We start from the raw sequence: 21,987 nt of genomic DNA, 5'->3' as shown, positions 1-21,987 counted from the left end.
TGTCACCATTTCGTTATACAGCTGATGGCAGTCCATAATCGGAACTGCGAGTACAGTTCGTGGACTAGCATATTTGTCCAACACAGGCTTGGGTCCAATCTCTTTTGTCTTTGTTCTCGACGCGGTGTTAAACTCCGATCCGGCACTAATTCACATTAGTTGCACGGCGTCCGGGTCTTTGTAGTAGGCATATGGTGGCGCCAAGGAGTTTGATAGCCTACCTCGTGAGTGTATCCGTGTCCATAATTATGCGTTCCAACTTCCTACTCCGATCGACTAATGCAGCTGTGTGTTTTGCTGCTAGGAACTAATCCTACTAATTGTGATTTCCCGGCATCGGCCGATTCACAGCGCTGCCTCACTATTAGTATAGTGGCGATGTCGTGCCACGTGTGTGCTTATTGTGCAGACTGTAGAGAGCAGTGTTAAGATGAACCCCTGGTAGTCGGCAGTGTTGTGCGCGTGTCGTCTATAGACCAGCTGGGATACGATCAGCAGAGCCTCGCAGATGTCTGAGCCTACGACTACTGTGGGAGACCACCTAGCAAAGCACCTCGACTGTGTGATATTCATATGAGGTACGCCAATTACCATGCGTCCTGAATGTATGCTTTCTGTCTTTCGATTCTGTTTCCCCACCATTGCATGTAGTTGAGATTGTGTCGGCTGTTGCGAAAATATGCCTGGAAGTGATCCAACTCTCATCCGACCTATTAGGAACGTATTATGTACTCAAAACGACGTATGTAGCTTTGTATGCATCCTAATTGAACAGAACCTGAAATTGAAAATACCACCCCAAATGTTGAACTTTTCTTGCACATCCAGGCTTACCCTGCTTCACTAGCTACGTGCTCAGTCATATACTGAGTAACAATTTTTACACCACGCTTTGGGAAATCACAGAACGTGCATGAGATCGACACCGAACGCAGACAATTGCACTGCTGTATCGGTATGACACTAATTTTGGAGATGAAACGCTTACTTTTGCTAGTTACGTATGTCTCTTAGAATGTTCTGGAAATTTTCGGCAGATGTGATACACCTTTGAAATATTAAACTTTCTTACGCTTGTTTACAGTTATCAGTCGACTTTTGCCACGGCTTCGTCCACAGAGTGGTGGGGAGGTCAGCCGCAGTCGCCACATTCAGCTCCCAGCTGGTTCACCAGACACTACGCATGCGCAGTTCTTACCTGCAGTGCGGCGGCGAAGGTTTACATTACGGGCTCCAGGCAGAACTGTCATCAGGTATTCACATTTGCAGCCGTAACTGCAATTTTTTCTTCGGACGCTTTATGTCCTAGTATAATATCACCATGCTCACTTGCCTGTAGATTTTATTGCGTATTTTGCAGCTTACTTAAGTTTTCCAAAATTCTTACAGTTGGTCACCTTTCACTATTTCGTTTATCGGTTTTAGTGGATTCAGGACGTGAGAAGCACTGGTGACGTCTTTAGGAACTTAAAATATTTACGCCGAGCAGTTCGTTAATATTACCTCCACGTCTTGCGGTGAACAACTATCAAAACTTCTGCCTCAAACGACATAAAGCAGGAGCAACTCCATAGAGCCGAGTACTGCGCTAAATGTACTGTTCACAAGGCATACATTAACCAGGGCATTCTAGCAGCTCATCTCGTGGACCGCTTCCCAGCAACACGATCTTCGCCATCTTGCTCACCCCCTGTGTGCCACCCCTGACATGCACACTTTTTCGTACTGCCAGACTCTGATCACATTCAGCTACAAAATTATTCATACGACATTTTGCTCCCCATCGCCTAAGGCAAGCAAACCTGAATCTCTTTGGGTCGCCTGCTCCTTTTCCACGACAAGTAAGGTAGCTGCAACCACTGTATCACCAAATGTCACAGCCTGACATTCTTGACACTTCATTCGCTCATAATATTGAAGTATTAAATTACACACTTGTCCATTGCCCCCGTTTCTGAGGCATATGGTCAGTTAAGTAGTCGTCTAGGGGTAGCGTCTTTGATTCATAATCAAAACGTCTTCGGTCACGGGTTCGATCACCGATACTGCCTAAATTTTAATAAATAATCAGCATTGGCGGCCGAAGACTTCCGGCATAAGAAGTCAGCCTCATTCTGCCAACGGCCTTGTCAAAGAGGGCGGAGGAGCGGATAGAGGTTCAGGGCACTCTCTTGTCCTAGGGGTGGGAAATTGCCCCTAAAGGCGGAAAAATCAGCAATGATCAACGACATGAGGATGCAGAAGGCAATGGAAACCACTGCATTAAAGACACGTAACGTGTATCTACAGGACATGTGGCCTGTAATTGAAGAAGTATCATGATGATCTCTCCATTGGCAAAAGATTCCGGAATAGTCCCCCATTCGGATCTCTGGGGGGGGGGGGGGGGACTGCCAATGGGGAGGTTACCATGAGAAAATGATTGAATAATCAACGAAAGGATAACGTCCTGCGAGTCGGGGCGTGGAATGTTAGAAGCTTGAACGTGGTAGGGAAACTATAAAATCTGAAAAGGGAAATGTAAAGGCTCACTCTAGATATAGTATGGGTCAGTGAAGTGAAGTGGAAGGAAGACAAGGATTTCTGGTCAGATGAGTATCGGGTAATATCAACAGCAGCAGAAAATGGTATAACAGGTGTAGGATTCGTTATGAATAGGAAGGTGGGGCAGAGGGTGTGTTACTGTGAACAGTTCAGTGACCGGGTTGTTCTAATCAGAATCGACAGCAGACCAACACCGACAACGATAGTTCAGGTATACATGCCGACGTCGCAAGCTGAAGATGAACAGACAGAGAATGTGTATGAGGATATTGAAAGGGTAATGCAGTATGTAAAGGGGGACGAAAATCTAATAGTAATGGGCGACTGGAATGCAGTTGTAGGGGAAGGAGTAGAAGAAAAGGTTACAGGAGAATATGGGCTTGGGACAAGGAATGAAAGAGGAGAAAGACTAATTGAGTTCTGTAACAAGTTTCAGCTAGTAATAGCGAATACCCTGTTCAAGAATCACAATAGGAGGAGGTATACTTGGAAAAGGCCGGGAGATACGGGAAGATTTCAATTAGATTACATCATGGTCAGACAGAGATTCCGAAATCAGATAATGGATTGTAAGGCGTACCCAGGAGCAGATATAGACTCACATCACAATATAGTAGTGATGAAGAGTAGGCTGAAGTTCAAGACATTTGTCAGGAAGAATCTATACGCAAAGAAGTGGGACACGGAAGTACTAAGGAATGACGAGATACGTTTGAAGTTCTCTAACGCTATAGATACAACAATAAGGAATAGCGCAGTAGGCAGTATAGTTGAAGAGGAATGGACATCTCTAAAAAAGGGCCATCACAGAAGTTGGGAAGGAAAACATAGGTACAAAGAAGGTAGCTGCGAAGAAACCATGGGTAACAGAAGAATTACTTCAGTTGATTGATGAAAGGAGGAAGTACAAACATGTTCCAGGAAAATCAAGAATACAGAAATACAAGTCGCTGAGGAATGAAATACATAGGAAGTGCAGGGAAGCTAAGACGAAATGGCTACAGGAAAAATATGAAGACATCGAAAAAGATATGATTGTCGGAAGGACAGACTCAGCATACAGGAAAGTCAAAACAACCATTGGTGAGAAACTTCCTGGCAGATCAAAACTGTGTGCCCGACCGAGACTCGAACTCGGGACCTTTGCCTTTCGCGGGCAAGTGCTCTACCATCTGAGCTACCGAAGCACGACTCACGACCGGTCTCACAGCTTTACTTCTGACAGTATCTCGTCTCCTACCTTCCAAACTTTACAGAAGCTCTCCTGCGAAGCTCTCCTGGCAGAAGTAAAGCTGTGAGACCGGGTGTGAGTCGTGCTTCGGTAGCTCAGATGGTAGAGCACTTGCCCGCGAGAGGCAAAGGTCCCGAGTTCGAGTCTCGGTCGGGCACACAGTTTTGAGCTCCCAGAAAGTCTCGTATCAGCGCATACTCCGCTGCAGAGTGAAAATCTTATTCTGGAAACGTCCTCCAGGCTGTGGCTAAGCCATGTCTCCGCAATATTCTTTCTTTCAGGAGTGATAGGTCTGCAAGGGAAGCTTCTGTAAAGTTTGGAAGGTAGGAGACCAGATACTGGCAGAAGTAAATCTGTGAGACGGGGCGTGAGTCGTGCTTCGGTAGCTCAGATGGTAGAGTACTTGCCCGCGAAAGGCAAAGGTCCCGAGTTCGAGTCTCGGTCGGGCACACGGTTTTGATCTCCCAGGAAGTTTCATATCAGCGCACACTCCGCTGCATAGTGAAAATCTCATTCTGGAACCATTGGTGACATTAAAAGCAACGGTGGTAACATTAAGAGTGCAACGGGAATTCCACTGTTAAATGCAGAGGAGAGAGCAGATAGGTGGAAAGAATACATTGAAAGCCCCTATGAGGGTGAAGATTAGTCTGATGTGATAGAAGAAGGAACAGGAGTCGATTTAGAAGAGATAGGGGATCCAGTATTAGAATCGGAATTTAAAAGAGCTTTGGAGGACTTACGGTCAAATAAGGCAGAAGGGATAGATTCCATCAGAATTTCTAAAATCATTGGGGGAAGTGCCAACAAAACGACTATTCACGTTCATGTGTAGAATATATGAGTCTGGCGATATACCATCTGACTTTCGGAAAAGCATCATTCACACAATTCCGAAGACGGCAAGAGCTGACAAGTGCGAGAATTATCGCACAATCAGCTTAACAGCTAATGCATCGAAGCTGCTTACAAGAGTAATATACAGAAGAATGGAAAAGAAAATTGAGAATGCGCTAGGTGACGATCAGTTTGGCTTTAGGAAAAGTAAAGGGACGAGAGAGGCAATTCTGACGTTACGGCTAGTAATGGAAGCAAGGCTAAAGAAAAATCAAGACACTTTCATAGGATTTGTCGACCTGGAGAAAGCGTTCGACAGTATAAAATGGTGCAAGCTGTTCGAGATTCTGAAAAAATTAGGGGTAAGCTATAGGGAGAGACGGGTCATATACAATATGTACAACAACCAAGAGGGAATAATAAGAGTGGACGATCAAGAACGAAGTGCTCCTATTAAGAAGGGTGTAAGACAAGACTGTAGCCTTTCGTCCCTACTCTTCAATCTGTACATCGAGGAAGCAATGCTGGAAATAAAAGACAGGTTCAGGAGTGGAATTAAAATACAAGGTGGAAGGATATCAATGATACGATTCGCTGATGACATTGCTATCCTGAGTGAAAGTGAAGAAGAATTAAATGATCTGCTGAACGGAATGAACAGTCTACTGAGTACACAGTATGCTTTGAGAGTAAATCGGAGATAGACGAAGGTAATGAGAAGTAGTAGAAATGAGAACAGCGAGAAACTTACCATCAGGATTGATGGCCACGAAGTCAATGAAGTTAAGGAATTCTGCTACCTAGGCACTAAAATAACCAATGACGGACGGAGCAAGGAGGACATCAAAAGCAGACTCGCTATGGCAAAAAAGGCATTTCTGGCCAAGAGAAGTCTACTAATATCAAATACCGGCCTTAATTTGAGGAAGAAATTTCTGAGGATGTACGTCTGGAGTACAGCATTGTATGGTAGCGAAACATGGACTGTGGGAAAACCGGAACAGAAGAGAATCGAAGCATTTGAGATGTGGTGCTATAGACGACTGTTGAAAATTAGGTGGACAGATGAGGCAAGGAATGAGGAGGTTCTACGCAGAATCGGAGAGGAAAGGAATATGTGGAAAACACTGATAAGGAGAAGGGACGGGATGACAGGACATCTGCTAAGACATGAGGGAATGACTTCCACGGTACTAGAGGGAGCTGTAGAGGGCAAAAACTGTAGTGGAAGACAGAGATTTGAATACGTCAAGCAAATAATTGAGGACGTAGGTTGCAAGTGCTGCTCTGAGATGAAGAGGTTAGCACAGGAAAGGAATTCGTGGCGGGCCGCATCAAACCAGTCAGCAGACTGATGACCAAAAAAAAAAAAACTTAAGTAATTCGAAATGTACTGTAGCATTTGGCTTATAAAGCGGTTGAATCTTTGTGTCAAGTGAATGACACGAGATATCAGTAGGCTAATATGATTTCGTACGTCTACATACTGAGTCATCAATAGTAGTTTCATTTACGGAAGCTGTTTCTGTTCCATTTACAATATTCTGCCTGTAGTTCTTCAGTGTGCCATGGCGGACTTTACTGCTTGGTTTGCATCAGACTGGTAACGTTTGTTGGTTTAATATCCAATACATGGTACTTATGGAATCTGTTTCTAGTAGCAGCGGAGCTGGCTGGGGCAGTTGCACTTTATCTGCAACAGATTCACAGAAAGTGGAAACTGTTGGCATGCACATGCCAATATGTAATGTTTACCTGATACGTACAGTGACATAAAACTGACCGCCGGCCGGCCGCCACAGAGACTAAGTCCGAGTCGTTCACTTAAGGTGGCCAATAAAACTGACCGCCCCTGACAACTGTCCGGCCATCTGCACAATCTGGCAACACTGTAAGATGTGGAAGTGTTAGGAGAAAGTGTTGTCTACTTCCGAGATGTTGTCAGAACCACTAGCCCGTGGTCTAGTGGTAGTCGTCATGCATTCTAAACTTATAGTCGCCTGTTTGCGTCCAACTGTCTTTTTTCCGCCCTCGTCTAAAGTTATGAGTCTGAACATCAAAGATAATTCGCTTCACATTCTACCCACCAGCAATAACAAGTACTTCCAGAAACAATTCCGCAGGACACCTTGTGGCTGCGTCGCGATCATAACAGCTTACGCTCGAGCGTTTCCCCGCGCTGCAGCGGCTCCCGGACACAGACCAAACGCCACCCGCAGCCTGAAATCCGGCGCCGCATGAAAATCGTGAACTACGGTTAAACGTTGTAAAATTGAGTCGCAAGTGGAAAACGGTTTAACATCTGCAACACAATGTTTACTTTTGGTATAACAGAGGGGTAAATGCAGAGGAGGCAGCTGGAAAGATTTGAACTGTGTGTGGAGCGAGTGCTTTTGGGAAAAATACGCCAGAAATAGATATTCTTGTTCCAACAACGGTCGTTCTGGCATGAATGATTTTCCACGTTAAGGAAGTCTCGACTACTGATGTATGTGACGGATTACCATTTAACCATCGTGCGACATTTGCATTCAACAGGCAAAGTCGAGAAGTCTGGTGTAGGAGTACTTCATGCTCTAATTCAAAACAACAAAAATTTACGGAATGACTATTATTGAACGTCATCAGGTCGCTCATTGAGCATTCGTATGTAGTACTGTTACTGGTGACTAGTCATGCCGCCTTTATCATAAACTTCCTAAGTAGAAATGAAAGGCTGAGCCCCACCAAAAGAAGTAAACTCGAGCAAAGAGTTGAGTGAACATGATATTTCACATCTTATAGCTCCAAAAGTGTGATTTGGGCTACGAATTCTGCCCCAAGGGGTGTGTGCATCACAGCTGGAATTTTTTGCCAGCAACTGAGACACCTTTCAGTCGCAGCGTAGAAAATCGAGCGACAAACCTACTTCACCTGTGCTACTGCATGATAACGCACTCTGTTGATTTGAGAAACAAAACTATCCAGGATATTGATAGGAAAGTCGTCTCTCAGGCACTTGTATTGATAGGGAAGCCCTCTCAAGCACTTGTCCCTCTTGTCATATACTCGTAAAATTTTACCTTTCCCGCTCTTGATCGATCAACCGTCAAGACATTGGAATGCGATGGAGGCCTATTATGTTTCAGTGAGGTTAGTAGTTGCGGCTAAGTCTTCTTAGTATTTTTGGTTTCGAGTGTGGTTCGAGGAGACTTGGTACTAAAAGTAAATACGAAATGGGGTGGTTTCACTGCACTAGACGTCGTTAATGAAAACAGCAAGTGTTTCTGGACGTATTCCCGTCGCTCTGTGGTGTACGAGGGGGCGGGAGGTTTAAATTACACGTATTCGAGTGATAATCATTACGTGCAGTACAAAATTGTGATCCGGGAACATCCAGTAATACTAACAAGCTTACTGAGATACTATTAAAAGAACTTTTTGAAGGGATTTTTGCTGCCGAATTTGTCCGATAGTGTATGCGTAGAGCATGAGTGTGTCTGAAATAGTGTGTGTTGTTAGCGTATCTGCCTTGTGAAGTTACTATTTAGATTAGTTTTATTGGTAGAGGGAGGGGTTGGTTGTTGATACCTTAGTATGTCATAGGGGCGGGGATGTGAAAAGGGGGTGGAAGTGAGGTGATGTTTTCTTATTTTGGGCTCATTGCGCGAAGGGGTAAGGGTAGTGCAGTTGAAGGGAAGTTCACTGGATTGCACTGCTCATTAAGAATATTAATTTTAGGTTGCACTCTGCAGGACTTATGGAGATTAATTCACTACACTTTGCACATGGATGTTAGTCCCATCCTCCTAAAACCCATTTTTCGCTGTGTTCCTTACATTCAGGTCTTTAATTAAACTGAGTAACTTTATTAGGAAGCTACAGTGTCGTCGTATGTGCCGTATTGTGTGCATTGTCACAGCCATGTTGGGTTTAAATGACGTGTTTGCACTCGCCGTTTTCAAGACATAAAGGGTAAAACTGACCCCTGTTATTAAGAAGTTCTGTACTTCTACAGTGTTAATTATTGCAAAGCTGATTTCTGACGCTCCGTAATATATAAATGTTATCCTTATACTCACCTAGCATTGTTGGTGAAAATAATGCAGAAGTTATTTACTTCATGGCAAGTGCATGTTAAGACTTATATAGCATTAGTAATGCAAATGCATAGTTGGAAGATAACATTCACGAGACTGAATTATAATTACTTCACAAATCATTAGTTATATCGAAGCATATGGAAAAACCGACAAATGTACGTTCAGTCACACAATTTTTTGTATATGTGGCAATAATTCACTGCTCCCAGTGGTAGGCGAATATATACTTTGGGGGTTGAAAAACCCCATTCTTGCAAAATCAGCAGTGGGACAGTGACTTAGCCATAAACTATCAGTATTTACGTATATTTATTCGTGTCTTGTAACTAATCGGTGGTTACTTGTCTGGTGGTAACCTGAGGTGTAAAACTGTCAGCGTGCACTGCACAAAAGTTGGCTTGTTCAGAATGCGGTTCCAAGTCCTCTATCCGGGAGCTAAACGCGTCCCACACCACTCTGTGCAGACAGGGTCCAGGGTTCGCACCCAGTCCAACGGCAGGCAGCAACTTGCCGTCGGCACCTCGGGGCGTCCAGCTCCACGTGTTGTGGCGGGGGTCCCGCACAAACGTGAGGCAACAGGTGTGACTGAGTGCTTAATATTGCTCAGTGTTCATTTAAAAATTACGTCCAGGAAAGATTATCCAACCAAAAAGATAAATCTACTTAACTATTGGTTTAGGACGTTCTTGTACTGACATCAAAATTTGATTGGCACATTCCCGTCTTACTCGTTACGTATTCGAATAAAAATTATGTAACCAAAGCGCCATCTAAGACACGATACTTCCCTAAGAAACATAAAATCAGAGAAATCGTAAAATCCAGTCTCATCCACACTGCACATCTCATACACGTAACGTTTATAGAAATACCTAAATGGGACGTATTAGGTCGTTTTTCTGCTATTGCACAAACTGAAAGAAAGTCGAAGTAAATCATGGATGCGGGAAGAATTCGTTGTTCCAAGTGATAAATATTAATACTGTTGTGACTTGGCAAGACAGCCAAGCCACTATGAGGTAGCCGAAACGCACGCGTTTAAGCTCACGCAGGCTGGCGTGAGGTCTGGAACAGTTAGAGGAATAGAGACTAGCAAAAAAGGTACGTAGCTTCTGGAATACTTAACTTTAATCTATAATTGGTGAACATCGGTCTGACGGTACATGCATCACAAGATAAATAGCAATTGATAATGGCGCCTTGCTAGGTCGTAGCAAATGACGTAGCTGAAGGCTATGCTAACTATCGTCTCGGCAAATGAGAGCGTAATTTGTCAGTGAACCATCGCTAGCAAAGTCGGCTGTACAACTGGGGCGAGTGCTAGGAAGTCTCCCTAGACCTGCCGTGTGGCGGCGCTCTGTCTACAATCACTGATAGTGGCGACACGCGGGTCCGACGTATACTATCGGACCGCGGCCGATTTGAAGGCTACCACCTAGCAAGTGTGGTGTCTGGCGGTGACACCACAAATACTCTGACCAGTACCATACCATGAGCGTATATTTCCCAATGACGTCTTTGGATGCTTATGTCAGAACCCGACTTTAAAATCTAAAATACTGGTTAGCATATATTTCAGTAAAAGGCGCCCTATAGAAATTTTCTCGTGTTTGAGTGTGATGTAAGCTGTCACACGTATTATTCCGAAAGTAGGATTAAGTGCTATTCCTTGTCCCACCCAGTGTCGCCTTCTGTATATTAAGCAGTTACGTACTGCATAAGGTCTGCCACACATCTTTCACTATTATCCCGATAGCTAAAGTCTATAACTACGACTGGAGAGAACGTTAATTGTATCAGTGACTCTTCTTCCTGGTACGTGAGCGCCCATTCCACATTGACAGAATATGCCACATTCCGTGTCATTTAACAAGTCGCTGCGTGATCACTGTCTCAACTTAAACAATTTAGCAATAAGTTAAGTGGAATGACACCACCATAGCGCATACTGTAGTGAATCATATGAGCAGTTTCTTAAAGGTTTGTGACGTACAAAGCTGATTAAATATGTCTGATCATAGCTTAAAATCGCACTTTCAAAGCAAATGCCAAAGCTGTGAAATTAATTAGGCTCAACACAACAGATTGGTAATATTTAAGCTTGAAATAATCTGCTAAAATAATCCCATTTTATATAGCGTCGTTGTCACATTATTTAGCAGCCGTTTTGATGATATACAGTGGATACATGTTGTATCTTTACAGATAGGCATTGTCAGGTCTTACACACTAAAGGTGGTGATACATTAAGGTTTTGCATATATAATTGCCAATTAATACTAATGTACAGATGAATCATCATACATGTTAAAATCACATACGTTTTAATCATGTTAGTCTATAATCATAAAAGTTTATAATTATACACTCATTTATTCATAACTTTGCTTTCATCAATAAGTTCCTGCAGTGATTAAAATGGATTTTCTGTCAATATTGTCGAATACATTCTTTAAATTCATTTACAGTCCCTATTTGCGTAATAAGATTCGGAAAACAGAGGTGCATTCCTACAAGTATGCATGTAATCCCTGGCTGGTTCAATGCTGAATTGCCCTTAGTTTCCAGCAATATCTGGTCTCATATTGGTGTACTTCTTCATTTATTTGGTAGAAATTACTATGTTCTTTTGTTAGTATTAGTTATGTAGATGTAGACATTGGTGTTAGTATGTCCAGTTCTTTGAATTTTGGTCTAAAAGTTGTAACACTCTTCTGCCTCATCACTATGTGGATGGCCTCTTCCCGTATAACAGGGATTTTATTCATATTTAATGCACTCCCCCAGAATTCACAAATTAATTCTAACGTTTTTCGGCCTCGTAATTTTGAAACAGATGAAATTGATTTCCTTGTAATTTCATACTAACGTTGTTGCAAAACCATTTACCATAACAAAACCACTTCAGCATTTGGAGCATGTTCTTCTAAATTTCCACTGCAACAGAATATTGGCATCAGCATAAATGATGGTTTCATTTTGGATACCATTAGGAAGATGGTTTACATAAATCAAGAGAAAAAATGGCCCAAGCGCACTTGGTTCTGGTACACCATGTACACATTTATTTGTATCTGAATAATAATTTTTCATTTTTTACCTCACATTTCCACTTTTTGATGCCTGTTTGTCAAATAGGATATCAACAGGTCACGTGCAGTACCTCTTACCCCATAGAATTCTAATTCCTCCAAAAGTGTTTCAGACAGGTCGCAAAGTGTCCCTATTGTAGTTTCCTCCTTTTCAAAAGCATCTAGCACATATTCGGTTACATCTTGCGCGACAGTAGTGGTGGACTTAGTTTTTGATAACCATACTGACTTCTGGATAATATGTGTGTTGTGAAAAAATTGATCACTCTGTTGTACAGAATACATTCAAAGATTTCGTCTATTGTGGGTAAAATACTCAGGTTCGTAATTTTTTGGTTACCTTGTATCACCCTTTCTAAATAAAGGTATTAATTTTGCTATTTTTAGGATTTCTGGAAACACCTCCCATCTGTCATTGGCTCATTATATACTTCAGCCAGTGGCAGACATAAAGATGGAAGAGTTATAGGAGCATATTTGATATCCCATAAACATCCTGAGTCTTACTGTTTTTCATGCTGTTTATAACTCCAATTATTCTCCTTCACTAGTAAAAGACAGGTTAATCGAATTACTTGATGTTTGTTTCTTCAGCTTCAACCAATTTAAAGCATTAGTTGCTGAAATTGATACTGTCTGTTCGCAGATATTTATAAAGTAGTTATTGAAGACATTTGCTATTGATTCAGGACTTTTTATTAAGGTATTACTCCAAGAAATTTCTTCGGGACAGTCCTTTTCATTCCATTCATCACCTGTTTCTCCATTTAAGATTTGACATGCTGTCCTTGGCTTTTCTTCCGAAAGGCCGATAGCCTTCTCAACAGCCATTTTCTTAGCAAACATAATTACTTTATGTATCTTCTTATTGGCGGCCGAAGACTTCCGGCATAAGAAGTCAGCCTCATTCTGCCAACGGCCTTGTCAAAGAGGGCGGAGGAGCGGATAGAGGTTCAGGGCACTCTCTTGTCCTAGGGGTGGGAAATTGCCCCTAAAGGCGGAAGAATCAGCAATGATCAACGACATGAGGATGCAGAAGGCAATGGAAACCACTGTATTAAAGACACGTAACGTGTATCTACAGGACATGTGGCCTGTAATTGAAGAAGTGTCATGATGATCTCTCCATTGGCAAAAGATTCCGGAATAGTCCCCCATTCGGATCTCCGGGGGGGAGCGGGGGGGACTGCCAAGGGGGAGGTTACCATGAGAAAAAGATTGAATAATCAACGAAAGGATAACGTTCTACGAGTCGGGGCGTGGAACGTCAGAAGCTTGAACGTGGTAGGGGAACTATAAAATCTGAAAAGGGAAATGCAAAGGCTCGATCTAGATATAGTAGGGGTCAGTGAAGTGAAGTGGAAGGAAGATAAGGATTTCTGGTCAGATGAGTATCGGGTAATATCAACAGAAGCAGAAAATGGTATAACAGGTGTAGGATTCGTTATGAATAGGAAGGTGGGGCAGAGGGTGTGTTACTGTGAACAGTTCAGTGACCGGGTTGTTCTAATCAGAATCGACAGCAGACCAACACCGACAACGATAATTCTGGTATACATGCCGACGTCGCAAGCTGAAGATGAACAGACAGAGAAAGTGTATGAGGATATTGAAAGGGTAATGCAGTATGTAAAGGGGGACGAAAATCTAATAGTCATGGGCGACTGGAATGCAGTTGTAAGGGAAGGAGTAGAAGAAAAGGTTACAGGAGAATATGGGCTTGGGACAAGGAATGAAAGAGGAGAAAGACTAATTGAGTTCTGTAACAAGTTTCAGCTAGTAATAGCGAATACCCTGTTCAAGAATCACAAGAGGAGGAGGTATACTTGGAAAAGGCCGAGAGATACGGGAAGGTTTCAATTAGATTACATCATGGTCAGACAGAGGTTCCGAAATCAGATAATGGATTGTAAGGCGTACCCAGGAGCAGATATAGACTCAGATCACAATATAGTAGTGATGAAGAGTAGGCCGAGTTCAAGACATTAGTCAGGAAGAATCTATACGCAAAGAAGTGGGACACGGAAGTACTAAGGAATGACGAGATACGTTTGAAGTTCTCTAACGCTATAGATACAACAATAAGGAATAGCGCAGTAGGCAGTATAGTTGAAGAGGAATGGACATGAGAGGTGGCATGAGCCCCCTCTCATATTTCTATCTTACGATTCTCCTCTCTAATTGCATGCGGTGGAAAGTTGCCATTCCTTCAAACGCGGACTTCCCACGCAGCGTCTCTCGTCACCCGGGTGGTCCGGTGGCAGGCGGGCTACGTTGAACTGGAGAGGGTTAAGCCGACGGGTGCGAGGAAGTCGAGTGAATGCTTTGCAGACGCCGACATTGTCAAAAGACACGCCCAGAGGGGTTTGAAGTAGCGGCTGGGCTACAGGTTCCGTTACTTGGCAGAATCTTAGCGAAAACACTTTCTGGCGGGCTACCAGCGAGGCGTGGGAATGACTTGTGTACCCAGGCAGTTGTGGCGGGAAAATTCCCGCGCTTTCTGCAAAATAGTAACTGTGATTGGCTTGCTCAGGGCATAGCTCCGTGACGTAGCAAAATCAGCACAGAAATTGGCGCCAAGAATCTCCATTGGTGGAATGGTAGTGCTCCGGCAATGGAGTGGAATTTTCCGTCGGTTTTCGAGTTGCTGATTGGAACGTTTAACCACGGCCACTGTCGTGGGGGCGGGAATGTTCTGTGTTCGGCCTGTATGGGTGCTCAGGGGTAGTCGGCTCTCGCCTTTCGGTCGAGGACGTCGAAGCAACCAGCCATCGCCGCCGATACGCGAGATCGTGTTCTGGCAGTCAAGAAGACAGTTTGGTAATGTATGTCCGCAGCACCGGCAGATAGGGATTTTCCTAGTCAATCAGAGCTCAGCAGAGCGCGCCTGTTCGTCTTTTTCTAACTTTGTTCTGTCTTGAGTAGCAGCAATTACTGTTGGGTTAGCTGTGTGTCTCTCTTGAGATTTGAGTGGCAAGGAATTGGCTCCACATACCACTTCGTCTTAAACCTCACGATCTAGTTTAGGGACAACTTCACCTTGACAGTGTTTGTATGAGTCTCCAATTTGAGCCAATTTGATGTATTATAAATATTGCATGTGTTTTTTTTTATTATTTTGTGTTTAGTCTTAATAAATCATATTGTTATTTTGGACAGAACTTTCATTCTGTTAATCGGTAGAGCAACCCATCATTTCCCACTATGTTAATGAAATCTTCGTTTATTTAACTTATTTATCAAATTAAATTATTGCAGGTGCCAAACTCTCTTCTACTCCACTGGCAGGGTTGATTAGAGTCAGTTCGCATGTTTTTTTTATCCTTGTGCAACAGCAAAAGTCGGAGTTAGAATAGGGGGGGTCTTAGAGCATCATTTACATATGTAGACTCAAGAAGAATTTAGTGTCAAATACACTGTTAGCCCGGCACCTCACATAAAATGGCGACCCTTAGCCTCGGATCTTTCCTGTGAATCGCTGATAAGCAAGTATTACTAGTAGTAGGGACACTCAGAATTTTTTTTTTTTGCTTAATTTTTTAATGATTAACACCCAAGTTCTTTTTCTTATCGTTCCGTGATTAGTTTTAAGTAGCGGCGCATGATTACAGTTTTTGATTTCAGTGTATATATTTTTGTTCATTGTTTTTTGTGTTTCGTTGATGTGGTGTCCGTACCACATCGCACTTTGTCGGATTTGTGTGCGGTTTCTGTACCACATCAAATTGTGCTTGTAATTACAGCGTTGGAACAGCGTTGTTGAAATTTTATGTCTATGTGTAAAAATACAGGGAGTAGATTATTTTTATTGTGTATTTTAGATAAATTTTGTTTCTCATGAATGATCACGAGAAGTAAGGCATGACTTTTAGTGAGCGAAGCTAAAACAAAAGTGGATACTATAATGGATAAGAGACACGTTACTGACGGGGATAGGTTCGCAGATGAGATGGGCACATTTTTAGCAGGACAGGACGACAGGGTCATTGATGAGTACGGTGATTTGGACGCGATCTTAGAGTAACGTCGCGGCCATGATTATGATAGTGAATTGGAGGATGGAACAGAGACAGGCACACAGGTCGAGACGGTAGCAGAAGTTTATAGTCAAACGAACGAGTGCAGACAGAGGCCAGCTCGGTCACGTCAGAGCTCTAGCGCCCAGGTGTCCAGAGTTACATCGCCCATGCTTGAAGAGGATGAAAAAGATGACGTAAACCCAATACTGAGCTTCCTACGATCAATGAAAGAAGAAGCTGATGAACAACGTAAGAAGGAGAAGGAAGAAGCTGAGAAACAACGTAAGAAGGAGAAAGAAGAAGCTGACGAACAGCGTAAGAAGGACACGGAGGCAATAATTTCGTATATATGGGAAATTCGTGGGGAATTATTAACAATAAAGAAAGAATGTGGAGAAGCAAAACAAATGTCAATGGTAGCACAAAAAGTAGCAGGCCTAGCCAAAACTGCAGCAACAGGGGCAATGAAAATCGCAAGAGTAACTTCTCAACTCGCAGGGCGCTTGCGACGTGCGACACAAGTCCACTCCAAATCCCTAGCGGCCTTAAAGACTCAAGGTAATATTGCGGTTACGAACATCACGAAACGAATGAAAGAAGTAGAGAGTCGGATAGCAAAACTAGAGCGAAACGGGCACACGAGCACTGCGCGTTCGGATACCAATGATGGAGTACACAGGATTGTGTCTCCGAGGAAAAGCCCGCCGTGCTCTAGCCCAGTGACAGCGTGCGGAACGAACAATGCACACGCAGAAACAGCGAGTAATAGCTCCAATAATTGCAGCCCACTTAGAAGAGTGAATGCTGAATGCCACCTCCACTGTTATACAGACGTAGAACATCACAGTTATCAGCAAAATAGATCAGGACACTCAGCAGACGTGCAAGTATCGGAAACGAGTGGCAACACCAGTGCGAGGATCGGACAGAATTTTGATCACAATCACTTCCTGTCGATACTAAAACTCCAGAAATTCAAAGGAAATGGAGGGTCGATGCATCCGAAGAGCTGGGTGATGCAGTTTACAAACTCATTACCGGCATCATGGCCAACACAGGCAAAATTAGAATTCATGTGTGGACACATCGAAGGCCAAGCAGCGGAAAAGATGCGGGCCGTGGCAGCGACGTGTCGGACTTATCAGGAATTTGTTGGTGCATTCCTGCGGACCTACTGGTCAAAGGAAACGCAAGATAGGATTAAAGAAGAAATAATATTTTGTCCGGAACTGGAAGTGTCCGGGCATAGGAGCGCAACCAAATTTTTTGATGAGTTACTCAAGAGGAATCAGTTTTTAGATAGTCCATATAGCAACGGAGAAATCATTAAATTTTGCTTTTCCAAATTGCCAGTTAGGTATCAACAGACACTTGTCGGGAAGTGTGGATCTGACATAGAGGCATTCAAGAGTCTACTGCGCGAACTCGAAGTAGTCTTCGATAAACAAGACGCAAAGGACAGGAATAAGGCGCAAAATAACAAATATCACGGGCCAGCAAGGGAAGACGACAACAGATCGCATAATCGCACTGGTCAGTTAGGAAACCAGGGTTACGGAAATCAAGGTTACGCTATTCAAGGTTATGGAAACCAGAGATACAGAAACCAGAATGTCAGGGAACAGGTTCAATCTAGACAAGCAATTTGGGACAGGAGGAATGACGAACGGCAAAGCGACCGTAATTGGAGAGAGCGAAATCAAGGACAACAGGTGAACCAGGAGATTGAAATTAGACCTCCAAATCCTAATGCACGTCAGAGGAGGGGGAGTTAGCACAGGAAAGGAATTCGTGGCGGGCCGCATCAAACCAGTCAGTAAACTGATGCCCAAAAAAAGAAAAAAAATCTTCTTATACCTAGTATATTTGTCGATATTTGAGCACTCTCTTTAGCATTTAACATATGCAGCTCCTTGACTCTGCTACTAGATACCTTAATGGCCCTACTTATCCAGTTTTGTCTTACCAGACCCACATTTTTCTATGGAAAAGCCTCACTGATATCTTCCCAAGTGTTAGTTATAGAGATACTAGCATTTTCCCATTGTTTTTATCTAGTAGTTCGACCCAACTTTTCTAAGCAAGAGTGTTAGTGAACTTGTTTTTTTTGTGTAGAGGTTGGTACTTAACATTACATTTCTTGTGCTTTTGGTTTATAGTAATTATTTGTTCTGTACAGTCAGATAAATAGTTTTCATCAGTGTTTACTGTGTAATTCTAACTGAATATTTGTGACAATATAATCAATTGTAGTAGCGTTTTTACTAGAAACTATAGTTGGGACTCATTGTATTGTGCATTTTGAGAGGTGAATCATCATCGAAGTTATGTCCAGAATCGCTGAGGTAATCATCGAAGTGTCCAGAGTACTAATATGCATTTAAATTCAATAGTTCTGTGTAAAGCTATACGTAAAGTGAGGAATATGATTACTATCTGGTTGTCTATAGACGATAATGATCACATACCGTACATTAGCAAGTACATTTTCGATGGCAGAGCACTCAAATTCGTTTTCAATAAGCAATTTACGTAAATATGATGTATTTCTTACACGCCCAATAGTCCATTTTGCACATAGATGCAGCGAATTTCATTTTCATGGATTGTTCTACTAAAATATGAAGCTACTGTATATTTGTAGCGCGTTTTTCAGTACCATTGGCGAAATTCATTTGTATGGTGTTGACAAAAAGTGGATGTATAGTTACTGATTGTATTTATGTTTTTTTGTGTTGTCGTTAATTACACGTGTGATCCTGAGTAATGATGGTTATTAATTGGCATGAGGAATGCGTAACTGAACGACTTTCGTTTTGGTGACTTTGATCTCTGATAGTCGTTCTACACAGTTTCTTCTATCGTTTCACCCTCCTTGGGGGGTACGCTGAATCGATCATTTCTTTGTGAGCTGTTCTTTTCTTAGGGTCCAGCATTTATTCATTCTTTCTGATCTTTTCCTCTCTTCTTCCGAGATGGCTTTGGACTTTCGTGTAGATTTGTCTTGGAACCTTATGTTTACCTCTTTAGCAATTTAGCTGTTCGATCGACAAGTGAATTTTCAGAAATTTTTAATTCTACTATGTCTTCCTCAGTTTCCTTAAACCTGTTGGATTTCATTTTGCGGTTACGGAAAAAGCAAAGATTTGTTTGGTTAATCTGTTAGAATTCATTCTGAAAAGATGATCATAAAAATTTATCCTTTTTCGCATAGTATTTGAAAGTTTTCAGTTTTCTTACAGTGTTTCATTTTTGATGTATATAATCTTATTGTCTTGAAATTTTGGTCCTTCGGTTTTTCTTAAAATTATACTCTTTTAACTCAAGTTCCTCCATTTGACCTCTGAAATTCATGTGTAGTATTCCTACTGCATACAGCGCTTCTGGCTTAATGACTGTCTTGTATTGTGTAATTTTGGACCACCATGAAAGTGGTTTTTTGTTTTTTTTTTGTTAGTTGGAAGGCCAGTTCAAATTAATTTTTTTCTGGATTCCATTGCTTTGCCTTCCCCAGCATTCCAACTAATCTGTTCTCAGAGATATTTGAATTCTTTTACGATTTAAATATTTTGTTCTTGACCTTTTAGGTATTTACATGAGCGCTTGATGTTTGTCAATGTCTTAGTTTTCTCAAAGGAGATGTGAAGACCTAGTTTAGCTGCTTGTTTCTTTAGTTCACGGATTTGATCTTGTGCTTCTTCCATTGTTTTCAGTAAACAGGTCCATATCATTTGCAAAAGCAGTGCAATTTACATTAAGGTTCATCTTTAAACAACCCAGTCTTGTATCACTGTTGATATTAGTTACATTGTCTGACTACTTTTTCTTTCGTGTCAACTAAAGTGATGGCCGATTTCGTGCATACTGTATCAGTAAGCAAGAATAACCGGTTTTGAGCGTTAAGATACATCCATCACTGTTAGTAGAATTTACGCAATGCCTTATAGTTGTTAGGTGTATGTAACAGCTGTTTACGTTGCTTAGTGTTAAACTGGTCCCGTTTTTTATTCGACAGAGGGCAATAGGCCCGCGACCTGATAAGACTGCCATCAGCAACTGAATCGCGAGGAAGGTGACCAAGCGGCGTCCCAGTGCAGAGTCCTCAGAGGGCGAAGGGTGGGAGAGGAACGCCGTCTGCCTGAGAGTCGCTCGGAGGGAGGGCAAGCGGTCACGCTCTCTCGAGTCGTCAGGAGCAGGAGGAGGAGGAGGAGGAGGAGGAGGAGGCGGAGGCGGTTGTTGTGCAGGACAGTACGACCCGCGCTGCACGGTACGTGTGGACATGCCCGGGGGGTGGCACCTGGGAGTTCCGCACGCACTGGGCCAACGCGAAGGGGTCAGTGAGGACGAGCCTTGGGGGCACCTGTCCAGCGAGTGCCGCAGAGCTGACTGCCAGTGACGAAGACGAACCCGTCGGGTCCCTCGTCAGCAGGTGGTGAGCGAGTGCCCGGACGGCGGCGGCGACTGCGTCCCCGTCCTGGTGCCCGACGAAGGAGCGGCCAGCGAGTCTGCCGGCTCGCCATACCAGACGCCAGGGCACTCCTCCCCGACAGAGGGCGGCGGCAGCTGAGAGCGGAGACCACTGCGAGTGTACAAGCGCACCAGGTAAGGCTCTCATGGCATTTGGCTCTACTGCTAGCGTATCACCACATCTACTTCCTCATGTAATGTTCTGTGTTTGCACTGCTATGGTCTTCACGCGTTCTTGCTTGTCTGATAGCACTGACAGCTCTGTACAAACGCCGCTGCTCTGGGTCGTTAAGTGAAAGCCTTCGGGCACTGCATCGTGCTTTGTGAGAGCTACTGTCGAATTCGGTATTCTCGGCGAACTATTGGTACTGTAGATATCTAAATATGGATTTCGTAGATTTGCGAAATCTGTTCCATGTGGCTAGCTCCAGCTACCATTCCGCGATTAGATTCTGTTAATTTCCGTCATGCGGTCATAATCGTGTCTGAAATATTTTTCACATGACTCACCTGTGTACAAACTACAGCCACGCCAATGTACTACCATTTTCTACAACGTGTACGCGATATACCGCAATCTGTGTACGTGCATATCGCTATCCCGTGACTTTCGTCATATCACTGTGACAGTGACTGCGTAACAGCCAAGGTGAGAAGCAGAAGTGTCTGAAGCTTTTGCAACAGGTGTCTGATTGTTGTACTACAAGTAAACGAAGAGATGCCGTGCTAATGTTACAGTAATATGTGACCTTTGCGACTGAGCAGACCACTTTGTTGTCCACAGCGAACCGACGAGGACTCAGGATCGTGGGAGTAGAACAAGCGGTAATAGGAAGAGTGCAGCCGGCGGTTGCACCTCGAGCGGCAGGCGCTGCTCCCGTTCGCTATTGCCAACAGCGAGGGTGAACGCACCGCACGCTACTAGCACATGCTCCGTTACAGCCCGGGCTTCTGCAGCAGGCAGCCGATGCAGAGGTGCCAGCTGTTGCCGCAGCTGCGCATGCACCTGTTGCTGTGGCTGGGCCGTCGCGGTGGTGGGATGACGCCGTGGAGAACCTCTTCAAGCTAACCGTCGAAGACTGAGGAGCAGTGACAGCGCTGTAGAGCTCGCCAAGTTTCGGACGCTGACACTATCCCATACTCGTCTGACACTAGCCCAGGCAGCGATTCCTCAGACAGCAGCTCGGACAGCGAGGCCTCTCACAGTGACTCAGACGACAGTGAGGACTTCTGCAGCTCCTCTGACAGTGGGTCAGACGACTGTATCCTCAACGAGATGTCTTGCGAAGTTCCCAGAGCCATGAATAGAACGCATCTGGAGTAAATTTCGTCAGAGGTAAGTTATTTCTCTCAGTAACTTTCCTCATCTTCATCTCCATCACGCGGCTTTTCATTTTTGTCCTGTAATATTAGTATCTGTTTCGATAGCTTAAACTTATATTCGATAATCTAACCATAGAAGTTGAAAAAACCTATCTGTGTAAAAAATTTCTTAGATCGTCGCTGAGCAGCGACCACCTGATATTTCAAAGAATACCTTACGACCCACGGCGCGGAATACGAATCGTTCATAATTTGTATCGATAGAGATTTTTTGTTTCTTATTTTTTGACAGCTGAAGAATTGTAATCCTCTTCTGTTAAGTCATGATATTTCTTAAAAGACGATGGACGAATATATGGCGTGGTCCGCAATCACTAATTATAAAATATTAC

Source organism: Schistocerca nitens, chromosome 1 (genome assembly GCF_023898315.1).
Source record: "Schistocerca nitens isolate TAMUIC-IGC-003100 chromosome 1, iqSchNite1.1, whole genome shotgun sequence".
Lineage (NCBI taxonomy): Eukaryota > Metazoa > Arthropoda > Insecta > Orthoptera > Acrididae > Schistocerca > Schistocerca nitens.
Note: the sequence above shows the minus strand (reverse complement) of the source record.